Here is a 20,999-nt window from a genome sequence, read left to right as displayed (position 1 = left end):
GTGACTTTTGTCCCAGACCACATCCACAAGAAGGCCTGGTTAAACTTCATTTGTCTTAGAACATCTGTAACACCTCTGCTTTCCATTTGCTGAACCTCCATTTGCAGAACTCACTTCCTGATTCTAAACCTAAGGCTACTTCCTTTTATACAAACACTAAATTTGGTAATTGATGTACAAACATGTTATCAAGCTAGAACTGAAGTGTATCTTTCTACACAGTGACAGCCAAATAATCTTCATAATATGATAGCTGGTGGATTTATGAGGTAAAACAGACATTCATTTTCGTAGAATCCTTTAAGTGGGTATTTATTATTTTTATGTATCATTTCTCATGTAAGGACTGCCACCTTTATGTCTCCTTTTTGGTTACTACAATATAATTTAAGATAATGAAGTACAAATTAGATTGCGCTAAAATATAATAATAAGTTTGATTTATTTTGGTCTTCTTGAAATTCAGGTGAAGCATAGTCGGTTAAAAATAAAAGAGAGAAAAAAAGATAACTTGCAGAAATGAGACAGGTTCTTGCTGGATTTGTTTACAAAATGTAAAGTAAGAGATATTTATTGGGCTATACTTTGTTCCTATAGTGTTAGTTCTTTTACTTTACTGAGTTGTTACTTACCATCTAATGAAGGTGGTAAGAATGTCTCCAAGACTAGAAAAGGGCAAAAAAAGATCTTAACTTGTTCTGAATAAGTCGAAAAAAGAACACACCTCCAAGTGATGCACTGTACCAAAACCAAAATTAAACCAAGTCCAGCAAAAGAAGTCAGGTACAAGGTACACGTCATTAAGCACAAAGGTTTTTTTCGTTATGCTGACCTCATTATTGCAAGATTTAATGAGATGTCTTAATAGGTTGATTATTTAATTGGTTTTAATTACTCATTTTATATATATATATATATATATATATATATATATATATATATATATATATATATAAAGTTTTTCAGTCCCATTCTTTGATCTGAAGAAGCAATTTTTAAATTGTGAAAGCACTGATCTATCTCCACATTAAAGTTATTTGTTTTTACGTACTTTGGATTTTGTTTATTAAGCTGTGGAACTGTACCTGACTTCTTTTGCTGGACTTGTTCTGAATAAGAGGAATATAACCTTGAGTTACTTAGAGAATATGTGAGGAAGCAAGTATCAGGCAGTTATTGTCTCAAATTCTTTGGCACGCATCCTTAATATCAGATGATCAAAAGGCTGTCCATTCTAAACTCACACCAGGTACCTGGAACCTTTTCAGTTTTTTTAATTATACCAGGTACCTGGAACATTTTCAGTTTTTTAAACCCTTACCAGATACCTGGAATGTTTTCAGTTTTTAAACCCACACCAGGTACTTCGAATGTTTCCAGTTTTTTAAACCCACACCAGATACTTGGAATGTTTTCAGTTTTTAAACCCACGCCAGGTACCTGGAACATTTTTAGGTTTTTAAATCCACACCAGTTATCTGGAACATTTTCTGTTTTTAAACCCACACCAGGTACCTGGAATGTTTTCAGATTTTAAAACCCACATGAGGTACCTGGAACACTGCACCACTGTACCCCCGTTCTTAAATTTACTAACTACATGACTATACAACCTTAGGAAGGAGAAAGCATCCATAAAGGGATAATTCAGTCCTGCACCCCTCTGAAACACTTCATCACTACTTATAATCTAACTACAGCTGTGGTTCAAAGCCCTTTCACCCTGCATGTAACAAAAGTGAAAAACAACTGCAATTCAAAGTATTAAAAATGCTTACCCACTCCCCATCTGTTTTAACTTCACTTCTTAACATCCTCATATAGCATCTATTCCACTACAAACATGGAAGACAGAAACTTTAATGATGATACCCAAAACACCTCATGTAGCCATTATTGAAGCTTCACAATCAGATTGCAGTATTTCTGGCATGAATAATACTTACACAATATCACAACATCCACCTTTTGAACCACAAATGCAAACATTCATTAGGGTGAAGGAAGGTTGTGTGTTCTCAGAGTGAAATGAGTACCATGATTATATAGCTGCCTATTGTCCTTTAGTCCTCCCCTCTGAATGACACACCATACATTAGTGTTCCATGACCAGTTTATTTACAAATTAGCAGCAGGATGCACAATTTAGGCAATCAGACTTTATTGTTCAGACATTGCCAATTTTAAATTGTTTCTGGCTTTCGACATTGCTATAGTTAATTCCATTTAATATTTATTTACTTTCCTGTATGCCCTCAAATACCATCTTTTGCCATATCCTGAGGTTTGTGCCTTTGGCTAAAGGATTCTGAAACTAGGTTTATTGCACCAATGCTTGCCTAGAACACTGCCAACTTGTCCTAGCCAGTGACCACTGTCCTTAGTAATTTGGAACTGCCAATTGCTAGCATGTTGTTAAGGCTAACAGATGTGTCCATCATCATGTTTATTCAATAGGAGATTCTGTTTTTACCCAGTCCAACTCCCTTGGGTGTTGCAATGCTAGGTGAAGTAAACTCCTTCCACACAGTTTACACAAAAACAAGCAGTTCCCATTGGCTTGTTTATTCACTAGAAGCTTCTTGCTTCATCTAGTACAATTCCCATGGGACTATACAATTTGCTTTATCTACAAATACCCCTACTGGAATCATAGCACCTACTTTCCCAACCACTGGCTGGTTGTGGGAAATCTGTCATTATACTTGGTAAACCATGAGGTCTAATATAGATCCATTAGTCTGCCATCTATTTCTTTACTTCACTCCTTATTTGAATTATCTAGCCCTATTTCTAGGAAGGCCAGTTGCCTTGACACCCTAAACTAGAGATTATATTTTGCTCCCTTACATTAAGTGGGGAATGAAAGCTTCTTGCTTTATAGGATTCAGTTAAAAAATGGTACCTTACTGGCTTACTGTTTTATGCCTCTCCACTCTCTCCTCCTTCCTTTGCACTTGGTGCTCCATTCTGGTGTTGACTGAACCTCAGCCACACCTTCTTCTCTCAATATTCCTGCTATTCAGGCCTGCACAAACAGACTGCTACTTCTGTTATGGGGGAATGGGAGGTCAGGACAAAGTAATCTGTGCCCAAACTTCCCTTGTCTTTTAACCCACCCCTACAAAAAAAATAATAATAGCAGGTTACGTACAGCCTTTATTGCTCAGAGCTTGCTAATATTAAAAAATATATATTTTCAACTTTTAACACTCCTTTATTTATTTAATTTGTACTTACTCAAATATTATCTTTCACCCTGCTAAACTGGTTTCTCAATCACTAGCTAGGTAGTGAAGGAGAATAGATGCTGCTAAAATAATAGGTTACTTGACTTCATGAAAAATTTATGGAATTCCTGGAATGTACTACATATTTTATTTGCTTTGTTGCTGATCTGAAGCCTAGAAAGGTGTGACTTTTAGGTTCATAGGTTCATAGGTTCATAGATCAGTACTAAGCTAACTGCTTTTGCGAGCCATTTTAAGCCTAGCCAATTATCCCTTGTGAGAATCAAACCCTGTACCTTGTGTTTGTAAGGCAAACACCTTAACCATTAGGCCACCCTCCCAACATAAATGCAGTAGCCAGAATCTGCAACACAGCCTGACCCCTGTGAGACCTACTAACCATTTTAACTGCTTAAAGGTGGCTTCAGCACTTTGATTGATAGGTCCTGCACTCATTTTGAAAGTTTGGAAAGAAAAACAAATTCCCACTGCCAGTTTCAAACCCAGGAGCTTGGTAACATGAGTCTGTATGACCTACCACTAAGCCATGACTGCCTATTTTTAAATTTTAAATTTTTTAAATTCAGAAAAGGAAAGGAAAGGAAACCCAATATTATATCACATAAGAATTATGTTAAAAACAGAACTGTAGCATGCTTGTTGGAGTATAACTGTTCTAAAAAAAAACAGACAGTAAAATGTACTCTTCTTGAAGAAAATAGAGAACTGTGTGACCAGAAAATGAAAAAAAAAATATGTTAATGTTCCTGATTGGGTTGTTGCCTTATTTTGAAATTTAAAAACACTGAACACAGATTTTATATCGGTGCAAACTATTTCAAACTGGCTTTCCATTGAAAGCACAAATTATTTGCTACAAAGTTTCCTTCAGTAAATGTTTCCAGGGGAGTGGTGACCTACATAGATCTGGTGTCAAAAGGGTGATAGTGCCACATGTTTTAATAAAATGACTCCCAAATCAGAACATACCGACCAAGAGGAAAGGGACACCCCAGAAAGAAGTATGCTAACTAGAGCCATATTGTGACAATTAGAATAGGACTTATTGCAGAACCTTGACTTAAAAAATCAAAGAAATTGTAGTTCAAACTATCAGACAGAAATTCAAAAGATGAGGAAGAGGGACAGAGAGTTGTAGCTAAGGAAGAAGGTCCGGAGAATTTGATTTAAGATGGTACTTTATTAATACCATGGTTGTGTCTATCACATTCTGGAGCAAAATAATGCTGAGAAGAAAAGCAAAACTGCAACAAAGTAGCGCTAGACATTAAGTATGTTTAACTCCATTAAAAGCCCAAGTTGTCATACCTCATCTTTCACAATCTCTCAAGAATACAAAACTTAGGTTAAATGCAAGTGATGATGCTGACACGTGTTGAAGTCTTTTGTATGAGTAGGTGTTGTATGTCAGCGGTCACCATCAGTATGGATGTTATACTTGATCTCTATTTTAATCAAAACGTTAAGTTGCCATATTTTATTTGTCCGAGGGCCTATTTTGTTGGGCAATTTTATCCCACTAGGTTTGTGGCCTATTTCGAAGGGAGGTCCAAAGTGTTACTTAAACACATGGGAGAACTGTTTCCAGGGTACTTGGAAAATTCATTTACTAATACTTTTTTTAAAAACATTTTTATTAGAAGATTGAAAATAATAATATACAATTTTAACATCTTTGAACAAGTAATCGCATTTGAATTTAAAATTAATTTACAATTATTGATTAGCAGACCATGTGCAGAATGAAAAATACTACTAAAACTAAACTAACTACAAAAAATGCATACATGATGTGTGTTTCCTGATACTAACCCTGTAATTCAGAAATATGCCCACTGAGATAGCAGTGGCTCAAATGTCATTATCAATTAAAAAAAATGAAAACTCAGAGCTCAAACTACAGCTAATTAGTAAGCCCACTAACACCCAGCTGAGGGCCTGTAGTGAAGGAGAAAATGCCTCAGTAGCAGCTATGTAATCAGACGAGCAGAACTGAGAAACCTAGATATTGTATTTGCATCCTCTACCTGTGCACATGTGCAACTAAGCAGAAGATTGAACAAACAGCATACTACTTTAAAGAGTCTACAATACTGTCTAAATCTATTTTTGACCAGAATAAGGGGTGGGAGCAGGAGTATAGGATAGTAGGAGAAATGGGGCAACAAGCAGAGAGAAGCACAAATGGAAAACAGGCAAAGAAGGAATGTGATGGGGCTGAGGGAGAAAGGGTCATTTTTTGTGGTACAGGTACCCTCTTTTTTTTCTAAGAAGAAAAGGTTGGGAAAGATGTAAGATATGGTAAAGTATGGTACAACACTGATGGTAGGTAGCAGGGGTAAACAAACATAACATGGACATGACTGACAGGGGCAGTGTAAACACACTGAGGAAAAAGAAGGATAGTTGGCTTAAACTGCAAGCAAGAAGACTTATAAGAAAAATGTAGAACGCCATTGGCATTCAGAAGCCATGTAGCTGACACTAATATATGCTTAAGTTGTCCTTTGCTTATATCCAATTTGTGTCTACTACAAGAGGTTTAAGGTATTACATAGTAAAGATGCCATTTAGGCTTGATCTTTCTTAAAGTTTTTACTGAATGGTTTATCTGTGTGATCTTTTTTACCTTTTGGTTTGAATTCCTTTGCATGATATATATTTGGCAATATAGATATAATATGAAAATGTATAATATTTTGGCAATAATATCATGTTAATTAAATTGAGTCTATTTTGAAATTTGAAGAATAATTTATTACAATTTGAGTTTAGCACTTCAATGTTTTTATAATACCGTTATAGTTGATAAATGCAGTATCTTTCAAATTTTCTGATAAACTAATATCTAAACACATAAGGGGCTTAATATTCCAATTAGATTTATATTTATCCATTGCAGATAAGTCTAAATTGTAATTTATTACTATTATTATTATTGTATTGGTCTTTTTAATTAAATTTAAGTTGAGATATTCCTTCAGAATTTTTTATGTCATCTAGAAAAAGTAATGTTAACATTAAAATATAGTATCTACAGACATTAAACATTGATTGATAATTATTACTTACTTTAAATCCTTCAGTTCACTTCATTATCTCATATACAGTTTGTGAACGTCTCTATTGCTAGTGCAAATAAAATATATGAATGAGAGGGAGTATCTTTGCTTTGTCCATTATGAAACATTTATTAGTTGTGAAAAAAAATCCCTTATGGTAACGTATGTTAATAATCATTGCATCATTTATTAAGTTACGGAAAGATACTGGGAACCAAAATATCATTAAATATATTTAGAGGTTTTCTTTCTAAAGAAATAAAAGCTTTTTGTATGCCTAGGATAATGACAAATAATCTGAGATTATTCATCATTGCACAGTTAGTTAAAGTTGTTATTGTTTAGTACTGTCTTATGATTCTCTTCTAATTATAAAACCTGTTTGATCTCATCTATTTAAAATGGTAACACTGATCAGTCAGTTAAAGTTGTTATTGTTTAGTACTGTCTTATGATTCTCTTCTAATTATAAAACCTGTTTGATCTCATCTATTTAAAATGGTAACACTGATCAGTCAGTTAAAGTTGTTATCGTTTAGTACTGTCTTATGATTCTCTTCTAATTATAAAACCTGTTTGATCTCATCTATTTAAAATGGTAACACTGATATTAATGTGTCACTTAGGATTGGGATGGACATTTTACAGTCTATGTTCAATCTTGTTTTAATATTTTATGTATTAATATGTTTTCTACAAGGGTGGTATAATATATTTATATTGTACTCCTAAGAAATGTTTCTTTAATAAATAAATAACTTCTAGGAACGATTTTATATGTGTCTACTTTATTTTCATCAATTCAAGATGCTTTATTATTTTCCAGCTTTTCAATTTGATCACTTCCTTCTGTGTTTTTAGTTGGTTTTAAAGTAATGTACGATTAGTTCATCCTTTCAAACATGTTACATTTTGTTGGTATTTTCATAGTAGTTTAAATGCTAATATCTTCTATAGCTGTTGTTTGTATTCCATGGCATTTGAATACATTTAATACAACTCATCTATTCAAAGCTTTAGTTTTACATGTTAGTCTATGCAGGTACTTAAGATATATAGAATAAGCATATCATTTGACATTGTTAGAGTTTGTGTTGCTTTTTTATTTAGTATTTGTTGGACTTATATTTAGAGCTTTAACTATGTCTAAATAAACAGAAAATCCTCTTTCTGCTTCCAGTTTAGCAACATTTAAATGTGTATTTTGTTTAGTTCTTCATCCCATTGTTTTACCTTATTTTTATCTTCTTCTTTCGGCTTTTTTTGGTTACGGGTCGCCACAGCGGATCATCTGTCCGCTCATGATTGGCAGTGGAGTTTTACAGTGCCGAGTTGTCAGCCTGGCACCCAACCTGCCGCATAAGGCACACACATGCACACACTCACACCTAGGGCCAATTTAGAGTGTCCAATCCACCTACTGCATGTCTTTAGGATGTGGGAGGAAACCAGAGCACCTGGAGGAAACCCACATAACCACAGGGAGGACATGCAGACTCCGCACAGAAGGCACCCCAGCCGAGAATCAAACCAGAGAACCTCTTGCTGTGAGGTGGCAACACTAACCACTGCACCACTGTGGCTGCCCTGTTTTACCTTATTTTTATATTAGGTGAAAGTTTTCCAGTCTAAACATATTTCGAGTGCCATACTATGGCACCATTTACTTTACCATTATCATTATCACTGTCTGAGATGTAAAATGTAATTTCTCTTTTTTAGCAAGTGATATAGGAGAGAGTCCTACAATATTGCTAGATGAAAAAACGTTACCTTAACTGAGACAATTCTAGTAGTCAAATTATTAGATATATAGATTTTATCAATGCATATGTAGTTCCAAAACATAAGAGTAATGAGTAATTTATAGAAAGATTCTACCACATCTTTAATATGTCTAAAATTTAGCACAGTTACCTAGTTTCATAAACCTTTCGGCAGCAGCAGAATATGTCAGTCCTTTGTTTACCTTCTTACACCACAATTTTCCTTGCTTAATATAACATTGAAGTATTTTCCAAAGAACAGGATACCTTTTAAGTTAAGTTGAGGATTTTGTTGATGAATGTGAAAATTTCTGGAAAATGTTTTTACAAAGAGTTATCCAAACCAGTTTTTATCCAAGATCATATCAGAAGTTACATCTGGCTGAGTTAAGAGATTTTTTTCCCATGTTAGGAGCAAGGGCTGATTTGGATGGTTCTAGCTTAAGTATTGACCATAACATTATAGGAACGGAGAATAACAAAAGTTTTTGTTCTGCAATTTGTTTGGAATATAACAGGGAATATTTTTGTATAAAACAGATTATCAGTAAGTACTAGAATTTGTTCAGCCAATTACTGGGTACATCAGATGTTTTCAAAAACCCTCATAAGTTCATACACAGGAAGAAATTATGTTTGAAAAATATATGAGTCCAATAAGGTTCAGCATATGCATAGGATCAATGGAAAAACAGGTACATACAAATGTGGTAAGTGCAAACAATGTCCTTAAATAAGTAATACTGAGGTAATATACTTGGGCAGTCACGGAAGAGAGTTAAGGGCCCAGAGTTATTTTAACTTAATACTATTGGAGTGGTGTACATCTGTACTTCTCAATGTGGTGCCTTTTATATTGGCAAAATGGAAAGGGCACTTAAGAAATGTATATAAGGGCATGTTTACAATATTACACATGACATAGACATAGAAACAAATTCTTTGGCAAAAACATGAGTTTGTGTCAACAGTATATTTAAATTCTACGTCTTACAGCAAGTACAAAAAAAACCCCCTTGAAGTGGCCAATGGGAAGACTTACTTCAATACTGAGAATTATACTGGCAATTATATTTACAGGCTAACAGACACCCTGAGTTAAATTGTGCAATTTCTATAGTAGCCATTTTGAAATTAAGAGCTGCTAAATTACAACTTAATATTTTCAATATTTTTTAATATTTTAATAGATGTAAAAAGTTGGATTTATTCACATATATTTTATATTCAGTATTTTTTATTTTTATCATTTTATTACTGCATTGTTCTAGTAGTTTTTGAGATGTGATTTACAGCACCATATTTCCACTGGGATAGTTCCCTTTAAAAAATGTTTCTATTGCAATTAATTTTTTTAATGGTGCATGATTTTATTGGTGGATGGTGCATCGTATTTGATAGATGACACTATATACTCAGTGTAGTCAGAGTGTATTTAGTTCTTAATTTGAATGAAAGTGCTTAACTACTCAACTTTTCAACTTTGGAATTTAAATAAAATGTGTGGAACACTGTGAGCATCTCGATTTGGTGCCATTGTTGTTGTCCATGATGATTCCAAGGCAGTGGCAATGTGGTTTGGTTCTGTACTTAATCTCTGCCTTAGCCACTTCATCTTTCTTGTTAACTAACAGCATACCTGTGTATTTGCATTATAAATTTAGATTTGATTCCTGTCAGTCAATACAAATGTTCTAATGTTTTAACCTACTGTTTTTATTTATTTGAATTTGTTTACCTGTGTAGAGCACTGATCAATGCCAACCTTTTTTAGACTTAATCTAGGAGCATTGTCTGATTAATTGACTTGCTTAGTTGTACAGCAGGCAAATGCAAGTTGTAGGAAGGAATCAAACCCTGGACTACATACAAGAAGCAGCATGCCAACAGCTCATAGTTTTAATCATCTGTGCTATCCTTTGTGCTTCCATGGCAAAATGATGTATGAAATCATGAGTGAAATGCCATGGGTTAATACAGCTTAGAATGAGTCTTTACAAGTTCAAGCAATGGAATATTCACAGTGCAAACCAGAAACTATTCTGAATGAAGGAGATTTGACTATGGATCAGATGAAATAATTAAATGCTTTTGAGAATTTGCAAGCCACACATCTAAGATGGAATAGACAAAAGCTATGGATATGAAAGAATCAAGCGACATGGATCTTCTGATCAGAAGGCAGAGAAGTAGTCTGCTAGGGGTCCTAAGCTCAGAAGGTAAGAGATAATATGAGATGCCACCAGCAAAATCCTGAAAGTTAGCAAAGAAATGATAAGCCACAAGTAAAATCTTTTTGCAGGATCAGTGACAGATGAAGAGGTTTGTCCAGTGAGATAACAAAAGAAAGTAACCTGAGTAGTGTATGTAGACCAAGAGATTCACCCACCAGATTGCTTTTTCTTGTGAACTAAGGTACAAAAAATTCTGTACATTAATTTATAGTAGTTAAGGGCTATTATCCATATGCCCACAGAGTTGCTGTATGTTATTTGAAAATGAGAATGACAGGCATCTTGGTATTATTTTCAGTGAATAAAGCTTTCTCAAATAAGTAGAGGGTGGTATAAGTCAGCTTTTATCTGATGAGTATTTACAATGTGATTTTATGCCTTTTTGGGGATTCTGTAGATTAATTTAAAAAATGCTAAAATGGTATTTGTCCTGGGGGATAGGAACTACAACTAGAAATGAAAGATCACTAAAGCCAATAGCTCTGCTGGTGAAGGACTATTCTCTTGCACCATAGCCAAATTATGGAACTCTCTCCCACCCACAATTACCTCCGTGCCATCATGCACCCACTTCAAATCTTTACTAAAAGCGCACCTAAAAACATGCTGGCTATGCCTTTGCAACTCCCACTCTAATATCACCCACCCCATCCAACCTTTCTTCCCACCCCACTAACTACCTTGATTATAGCAAGCTCAGATGCTCATAAACCTAGTACTTATTATACAGCAGGAACTTCATATTGTAACATTTGTTAATGTCTGTTATGTACTTCGCAGATAAAGATTCTAGTTGTCTACTGATGTACTATGTTCTTCATCTGTAAATATGTTTGTAATTAATTGCTATGTTGATCAAATTGTTAATCGCTATGTAATCCAATGTAACTACTGTCTGTTTATTTTAACTGTGGAGCTTTTCTCCCCAGGCCTCCGCTGAAAATGGACCTATGTCCAGTCGGACACTCCCTGTCAACAAATGTAAATAAATAAATAAATAAATAAATAAATAAAATAAAGTTAGCAAAGAGAATGTGTGTCATGTGAACAGCATGGGTATGATTAGTGGTTTCAGGGGAACTGCACGTTATAGAGTACAACATTTTAAATGTTTTATCTGCAAAGGAAATGCCTAGTTCACTGTGTAGAACAGACATTCATGTTGAGTACAGAAAAAGGATATTTTATTATCCATAAGGGTAATACAGAGTGGGGAGGAAAGACAGTCCAGGTAAAGAACAAGAAGGAAATGGAACAAAAAAGAAACAAAAGTAGAAATGACAGAGGCAAAGAAATACCCTTGTTGAATGGCAACTGTTGGGATAGTACTTTATAAGAAGAGATGCAGTGATCATAGGAGTCAATTTCTATAGAATGCAAGAGGCTATTGAAGTATTCAAAGTATTAGAAAGAAGACTGGGTTTGCCGTTTGTTGAAGAAGAGAAAGGTAAAATATAATGCATGCCATTGTTATTGCCATATTTTTACTGGAATGGGATACCCAAATGTAGACCCGGTGTGTGAAAAACAATCAATTGTGCTCAACCTGTCAAAAGGTCTCTTATCAAATAATGCCATTTATCACAAGTTCTGATCACGAACAGCACTCTTTCACCATTTGCTCATTGATATGAACAGCATACAGGTATGGGAAAGGGGAATCAGGCAGTATAACTTATTAACAGCAAATATTTCCCTTTTGCTTGGGTTTGTGTGATCTTTTTCACAACAAGCCCATGAGAAATCCTCTGTTGAGCCTTGTCTCCCTCTTAGCCTGGCTTTGATCAAGACAGTTTCCTTTAGGCCTTATTTCCTCTTCTGGTTAGACATTGTCCTGGACAGTCCCTTGGCTGGCCCCGCGCCTACTAGCTCCTATCCAGTTAATACATAACTGTCTTGTTGGTAGCCGGTCCCACGTGTGTGTGTGTGTGTGTGTGTGTGTGTGTGTGTGTGTGTGTGTGTGTGTGTGTGTGTGTGTGTGTGTGTGTGTGTGTGTGTGTGTGTGTGTCTCTGTGTATTTTGTGTGTGGGATATTGGCTGTAGCCAAACAATGCCAAAAGAGGCAGATGCAAGAGCTGTAGTTTTTCATACACCTGAAGAATGTTCTAGTCACGTAATCACATCTTCCCAAACCTTACCAGCCTGATCCAGCTATTGCCAAAATCTCCAGGATGTTGCAGACAGAAAAACTCTAAGCATATGCCCCAAGGGTCTGGACAGATGGGTACGTCCATCCAATGTATTGAAGTGGGCTGGACTGGCAACAGTGTATGATTACTTCACAAACCCCTTATCTTTTTGATTACCCCACCCTTTTCAAATAAGAGAATTCATGTCTTTGTTTATTGCATCTTAAATCCTAAACAAAACAATATTATTCATGTCATTTAAACACTTCTGAGTATGGTTTTGACCAACACAGTCCCCTGGATTCAGCAAGCCCTGCACAGTGTGCAGGAACAGTGCAGGAGCTCCAGGAGGCAATATGGCTGCCGTGCAATCCTAGAATAAGCTCCAGTGGTGTGCACAAGTGCTCCTGCACTATTCCTGCATGGATGCAGCTCCTGTATGCAAATTATCCCATTTGCAGGAGAAAACCATGCAAATGAAATGAATTTGTGATCCAGAAAGCTGTCAGCCGGCCATGCAGGACTAGTGTAGTGTGCAGAAATATACTCGGTTAAACCGTGTATATTTCTGCAAACTACAAAACGGAGCCATGACAGCTCCAAATAAAGTGTACATATTATGGGAAACCATGCCAATGGCCAAATATATGGCCATTGGCATGGAAAATTTTTCAAAAATAAAAAAAAATGACTTTTATTTTTTTTAGCTGATTTCATCTGTTTAAGCATAGGGCAGTGGTGCGCAAATGGGATTGGGCCAAAAATATGAAAAATAACCTGAAATAAGCATTCTAACAAAAATCATTATATTGCTATTATACTCAATGGCAGGCAGAAGACAACATGGCCAGTGAATAGTGGTTGCTAAGGGGAGGTTCAATGTGGGACCTGTAACTATGCATTAGCAGGCAATCCTATGCAAATGAGGAGAATGATACTGAAGCCCAGATTTCCCCTCAATGCTAGTCAACACCCAACAGTGTAAGTGCAGGAATAGCACGGATCAAGCCTAAGAGTTAGATGACATCATAGGGGTGTGTGACAGGCATACTGTAAGTGAATTGGAGCCCTGTGGCTTGGGTTTGCCATTAGCTTATGCAGAGCTAAGCAAGGGGGTGTGTCTGAGGCTGCCTAGCACTTTTTACATTGCCTAAGTGTGTGTGCGCGCCACGCACCATGTTTTAAAGGAAAAAAAAAGTAAACCAGGAAATAGCAGCTCTGTGCACATCTGAGCACTGTTTTTGTGCGACACGCCCCTGGGCTTAAACAGGAAGGCAATGGGAAAGGAAAACAGCAGTAGGAAGGTAATCAAAGAGAACTAGCATAGCTAGCAGGTGCAATGTATCAGAATCAGCCAATTACACAGGCAGAAGCCCAGCCCAGCCGAGAACACTACTATAAATTATGCAAACACCTCTCCTTCTATTTTTTTCCACATACTCTACACCACTGGTGTATACAAGTGGGGAAATTTTAAAAAACAAAAACAACAAAATGATAGGGGCTGCAGCAGCTATCATACATCAACATGTGGAACAGGCTGAGTGTGGTGAGGATGAGAGTGCTGTTGACCAACCCACAGTGAGGAGACGGAGAAGAGTGTACAGACCCAGGGTAACCTACCAGGGGCTACATGAGCTGGAGATAGTGGAGCGCACTATAGGGTGGACAGGGACCTTATACAGCAAATTGTTGAGCTGTGCCGGCCACGCTTGATACACGCAACTAACAGAGGGGAACCCATCACAGTGGATACCGAGGTATGTGTCAGCCTAAGAATACTGGCCACAGGTACCTTCCAAAGGCAACTGGGGATATCATGGGAATCTCACAGGCATCAGCATCCGGGGTACTCCACCAGTTTCTGGATGCCATGTCAGCACATGCCAGTGATCACGTATATTTCCCCAACACCCATGAGGCATTGGCCAGCAATATGCATCTCTTCCACCAAATAGCAGAATACCCTGAGGTAGTGGGCGCTATAGACTGCACGCACATATGCATCAAAGCACCACCCGGTGAGTGGGGTAGTGTCAACATCAACCACAAGGTCTTCCCCTCCATCAACTGCCAGGTTGTGTACGATGCCCAAGGCATTATAATGAATGTGTGTGCTGGCTGCCCTGGAAGCTATCACGACTGCCACATCTGGCATCTGACACAGCTGTACCAGAGATTTGCCAGTGGGGACATCCCTTACGGTCACCTAGTGGGGGATGCTGATTACACACTGGAGACATGGCTGATGACATCCACCAGAAATGCACACACACGTGAACAAGAACTCCATAATGAGGAACACATACAGACCAGGATTAAAATAGAGCATGTGTTTGGGATGCTCAAGTCACGGTTCCGGTGTCTGGACACATCCGGTGGAGCCTTGCAGTACTCACCAGCTACCTGTACTCAAATTATCACTGTATGTGCTATGCTACACAATATGATCTTGCGGAAACAGCTGCAGCAGGAACAGCACGAGGCAGGGCCACAGCACCCCACCATTGCCAAGGCCTGCACAGGCACAGAGTGACTCATTGGCGGAACAACCTGAGCCTGCCCCAGTAGGCAGAAGGAGGCATGCCCAGTATGCCCTGGCCTTGGCAAAGAGGAAATGCATAGCACATACACTGACACAGTACAGACCCAGGGAATGACGCCTCTCTCTCTGACTCGCACATACAGTAAAAGGGATGCCAAACATGACACTACCTATGTTCAACCATGTATAGGGAGTGTACTGTGTGCGTCCGACATAGGCAGCCCTCCAGTACCATCCTCAATACTGGCACAGCCACAAGGTAAGTCACTCTTCCTACCAATTGCCAAATGGAGTAGTATGTGTTGTTACTTGTATCTCTGGTATGGATGTGAGCATACAAGGGAATTGGGTGGCTGAGTGGGATGCCAGCAGATAGTAGACACGTATAGTAGCAACATGAGATCTGTAACAAATACTGGTGTTACAATAGTAGCCAGTACTACACATGGTGATAAAACCCACTGCAGGAAATGTGCTGGGCCACATGTGTGCCCATATGACACACATATGCCAGTCAGGGAGGCTCACATACCCAACAACAGTCTCAGTCAGCAGGACAGGTGTAGACAAACACAGACAAAGGCTGTGCTAAGGCCTCTGAATGATGGCTATGGGTAACCCCCCCCCCCAAGGCCTACACAGACAGACTACATCAGGTCAGGCAGTGGGATGTTAGTTCTGAAAGGTAAGAAGTCAGAAACTGATATGTAGGTCAATCAAACCTAAGACCTGTAGTACACTGATATGCCTCTAGTCAGCATGATAGGTTAGAATATAGAATTAAATGGTGTTCCTGACATACCAGTACAGTCATAGCAAATGTGTACAAGTGTCAAGTGTGCCCCCCCCAATCCTATGTAGAAATGTAGTAACAGTCTGGTATGCCCCCCCAGTCTGATGTAGACACATAGTAATAGTCAGGTGTGCCCCCCAATCCTATGTAAAAATGTAGTAACAGTCAGGTTTGCCCCCCCATTACTATGTAGACATGTAGTAGCAGTCTGGTGTGCCCCCCTAATCTGTTGTAGACACGTAGTAACAGTCAGGTGTGCCCCCTTCAATCCTATGTAGAAATGCAGTAACATGTATGTGTAGGTATAATACCAGTGGAGCACAGAATACCTGAGGTGGCCAAGGTAGCAGGATAGATTGTAGCATGTGTACAATATGCAGGTATGCATGTGTTAGGTTGGCGTGTGTTTTATATTGTGTGAGAGTGGTCAGTATGTATGCATGGTGAGGTTTGTCCTGGTAGTCATTGCCTAGTACTGTCGATTATAGGGCCAAGTCCTCACAACTGCAGTGCCAAACACAATGCTCTCCAGTATAACACATTCTAGCAGTAAGCCATGTAATTGTTTGGAAGTAATATGTGTCACCATCTGAAAGATGGACATGGCATGACTGTTGGGCCAGATATACAAGCAGTACACAGGGGGAAGTACCACAGACAGACAGTGTACAATGTGTAACTGTTAAATGGACACACTCTTGGAATTGTACATACAGGTTTGCAGCACATTATCTAGGCTTGTAGTAGGGAATATCGATGTCATCTGGCCAAACACTCGCAGACCACAAAGGTCATAGGAATGATGTATTGAGAAACAGCTGATGTCCCTGCACAAGCCAGCATAAGTGGAATTCCCCATGCATATCTGTGAGTCAGATGCAAGTAGTGTCCATAGCACACATGCACCCAGCTCACCCAACAATCACCAATGGGTAACTCTCCAGTCTTATACTTGCTGTTGGGAATGGGTACAATATGACCCCTACCTGTGTATGGCAATAGTGAAAGAATGCAGCATGCAGTGCAGGTGTCCCATGTAGGTGTGTCCCTAGCTGTAAGCAGCACTCTGCCAGCATCCACACCACTGGATCAATACTGACAGAAAGTATTGGCAGAACAGCTAGCACACCAACCCTGTCACCCCAGGGGAATATACTGTATTGGAGTCTGGGACTGTAGGACTGACAGAATGCAATGGCCTGATACAGCTGGCCTCCATCATTACCAAATGGCCTACAGTCCTCTGCCAAAGGCCTGTATCTCACCCATACTGCCAATGTATGTTATGTCATGGACTCCCAAATAACAACATAACACAGTCCACAGAACCTATATGCAAGGCCATGTGGACAAACCACAGTAACATGTCCACCATGTCCTACTGCATGAACTGTAGACCAACACCAATATACTGCTGTGATGAGGTGATAACTATAGGGAAAGTATCAGAGAATGTTTGCATAATGTATGGAAGAGGATAAAATAATGGGGGGAAGTGGGAGCATGGGCAGCATGGAGTGTGCGAAGTCCAAAACACAGCCATGTGCACATACTATCCTTGGCTGCAAACACAAGAATGGGTGGCTACAAACCTGCTCATAAACCACAATAGGGGTAATGTCCTGACTTATGACCCCTTCCTCTGGGTAACCTGTGTGAATCTGTACAGCTGTAAGGTATTGCCACAGCAACATAAGGCCATATTTTCATGTTGATGGATGTACAAGTATGGGATCCCCTGCCACCACTGTACCAAAGGCGCTGAACCAGTTACAGAGAGCCAGCAGCAAGTGTCTGCAGCTCCCCCTCCAGAATGGCATGAGTTTTGAAGAATATGTAGTTGTTTGTCCACAATACTGGACACAGCTGCATTCACCCTGTGTTCCCCAGGACATCACTGCGAGCAAATATGTCTACCTGACAGTACTTGATGACATAACACATCACAGTGTATAACAGTACACATGTCTGAATATCTCTGCTAACACCAGGACCATGTAGCAGAAGCAGCACAGACACAATTGCCTACAGTAACCCACTATCCTTGCCCATTTTGACCCAATATTGTCAACCAAACTACAGATATCCTGCAGAAACAGTTTGCTAGCTGTAGGTGTAGAACACAAAATTCTGCACTGGAGTACACTCTACCTAGAATGGATTCACACATTCAATACAGAAGGTCATACTGGGCATGCTCCCACACTTTAAGAAATGAAGCCCATGTCTGGCAACAACAGTGGACTATACATATCTGACAGTTGCAGATGTTAGTGCATACACTCCCCAGTATGCGCCAGTCATGCTTTGCACACAGGAATACACACATATATCCAAGGCCAACACACTATAATATGCCAAACGTACACATACACAGATGTGTGGAAGAGAGTGACCGTGACAAAGAGCCTTCCATCATGAGGCCCGTCCCACCCAGCACACAGCCAAATGGCTACAACCACATGATGTGTAAATGTCACTCACCATAGACATTTGCCTCTGGAATCCCTCAGCATTATAGACTCTGCGGTGCTAGTGCTAACTGTGCAACATGACTGTACAAGGCAGTAGTCATCTAGAAGTTGTATACATGTACCTGTGGAATATAAACCTGTGTGTGCCTGATTGTGGTGTGTCTGCCTCTAGATGAATGGGTTATGGCCCATGCACACACACTGTTCTCCCCTTTGCCCTACTATGGCAAGCCTGCCAATGTCAGTCACTTTGAAATACACCTTTGGGGAAGAAGTAACCCAGTAATCTCTGTAGCGCATCCTATAACTGCATAATGCTGTAGTGTGATAAACTAGTTAGGTAGGAGTTCTAATCCCAGATGTGGCAACTGTGTGTGTGTGTGTGTGTGTGTGTGTGTGTGTGTGTGTGTGTGTGTGTGTGTGTGTGTGTGTGTGTGTGTGTGTGTGTGTGTCCTTGTCTGTATAGGGATCAATGCTTTTCAGGCTAGTCATACTCACTACAATTCAAATGCCCTACTTTGGCATGCCTGCTGATGTCATTCACTTTGAAATACACCTTTGGGGAAGAAGTAGCCCAGTAATTTCCATGGAGCATTCTATAACTGCGTAATGCTGTATTGTGATAACTAGTTAGGTATGAGTTCTATTCCCAGACATAGCAAGTGTGGATGTTTGTGTGTGTGTGTGTGTGTGTGTGTGTGTGTGTGTGTGTGTGTGTGTGTGTGTGTGTGTGTGTGTGTGTGTGTGTGTGTGTGTGTGTGTTAGTTTGTCTGTTTAGGGAGCAATACTTTTGAGGCCATTCACAGTCACTACAACCTCCACTGCCCTTTATTGGCAAGCCTGCTGATGTCATTCACCTTGAAATGCACCTTTGGGGAAAAAGTAGCCCAGTAATCTCTGTGGTGTATCCTATAACTGTGTAATGCTGTAGTGTGATAAACTAGTTAGGTAGGAGTTTTATTCGGAGACATGGCAATTGTGGATGTTTGTGTGTTAGTTTGTCTGTGTAGGGAGCAATGCTTTTGAGGTCATTCACAGTCACTTCAACCTTCAGTGCCCTTCTTTGGCAAGCCTGCTGCTGTCATTCACTTTGAAATACACCTTTGGGGAAGGTGTAGCCGAACAATCTCTGTGGTGCATCCTTTAACTGCGTAATGCTGTAGTTTAATAAACTAGTGAGGTAGGAGTTCTTTTCCCAGACATGGCAAGTGTGGATGTCTGTGTTTGTATTAGTTTGTCTGTGTTGGGAGCAATGCTTTTGAGGCCATTCACAGTCACTACAACCTCCAGTGCCCTACTTTGGCAAGCCTGCTGATGTCATTCACATTGAAATACACATTTGGGGAAAGAGTAGCCCAGTAATCTCTGTGGTGCACCCTATAACTGTGTAAAGCTGTAGTGTGATAAACTAGTTAGGTAGGAGTTCTAATCCCAGATGTGGCAGCTGTGTGTGTGTGTGTGTGTGTGTGTGTGTGTGTGTGTGTGTGTGTGTGTGTGTGTGTGTGTGTGTGTGTGTGTGTGTGTGTGTGTCTGTCTGTGTAGGGATCAATGTATTTTAGGCTAGTTACACTCACTACAATTTCAAATGCCTTACATTGGCATGCCTGCTGATGTCATTCACCTTGAAATACACCTTTGGGGAAATTGTAGTCCAGTAATCTCTTTGGTGAGTCCTATAACAGAGTAATGTTGTAGTGTGATATACTAGTTCTGTAGGAGTTCTATTCCCAGACATGGCAAGTGTGGATGGTTATGTGTTTGTTTGCCTGTGTAGGGAGCAATGCTTTTGAGGCCATTCACAATCAATACAACCTCCATTGCCCTTCTATGGCAAGTCTGCTGATGTCATTCCCTTTGAAATACACCTTTGGGGATGAATACACCAGTAGTCTCTGTGGCACATCCTATAACTGCGTAATCCTGTAGTGTGATAAACTAGTTAGGTAGGAGTTCCAATCTCAGACATGGTAAGTGTGAATGTTTGTCTGTGTAGTGAGCAATGCATTTAGCCATTCACAGACAGTACAACCTCCATTGCCCTTCTTTGACAAGCCTGCTGATGTCATTCCCTTTGAAATACACCTTTGGAAAAAACACAGTCTAGTAATCTCCATGGCACTTCCTATAACTGCATAATGCTGTAGTGTGATAAACTCATTAGGTAGACGTTCCAATCCCAGACATGGTGACTGTGCGACTTGGTGTGTATGTCTGTGTTTGTCATTCATATCCTATGTAGAGGTGGCTGTGAGTGTGTAACAACTGGACTCATTGTGGAGTGGGTTTTGCAAATTTCTTATATGGTGAGCCTTTTATATGTCACAATGTCCACCTTGCAAGGATAACAGATGTCAAACAGCAGAGAGGCTGGGGTTGCCAATCCATACCCCTACATGTGACATCAAGGCCTGGAGAACAAATTAGGCAACCCTTGTATTACCCAGAGAACACTCAAACCATGACTCATACACAAACACACTTGCCTAGGCAACAACCACTTTGTTGGTAGTACCCTGCATATTGCCCACAGATAGTAACCATGGTGTGATTGCAGTGGACTGCAGAGGGCATGTCACCCTGTCCCATCACTACAATAGGCACATAATTGCAGACAGTGTGCCTTCACTATGTTCCCCACATCAAATGTGACCCAGAAAGTACATATCATGCCTTAAACACATGCCCTATATGGGCAGATGCCACTAACACCAGGGAATACCTGTATCATGCTATCAATGTAGGTGC

Source organism: Protopterus annectens, chromosome 3.part1, assembly GCF_019279795.1.
Source record: "Protopterus annectens isolate FY-2018-M chromosome 3.part1, PAN1.0, whole genome shotgun sequence".
NCBI lineage: Eukaryota > Metazoa > Chordata > Ceratodontiformes > Protopteridae > Protopterus > Protopterus annectens.
Note: the sequence above shows the minus strand (reverse complement) of the source record.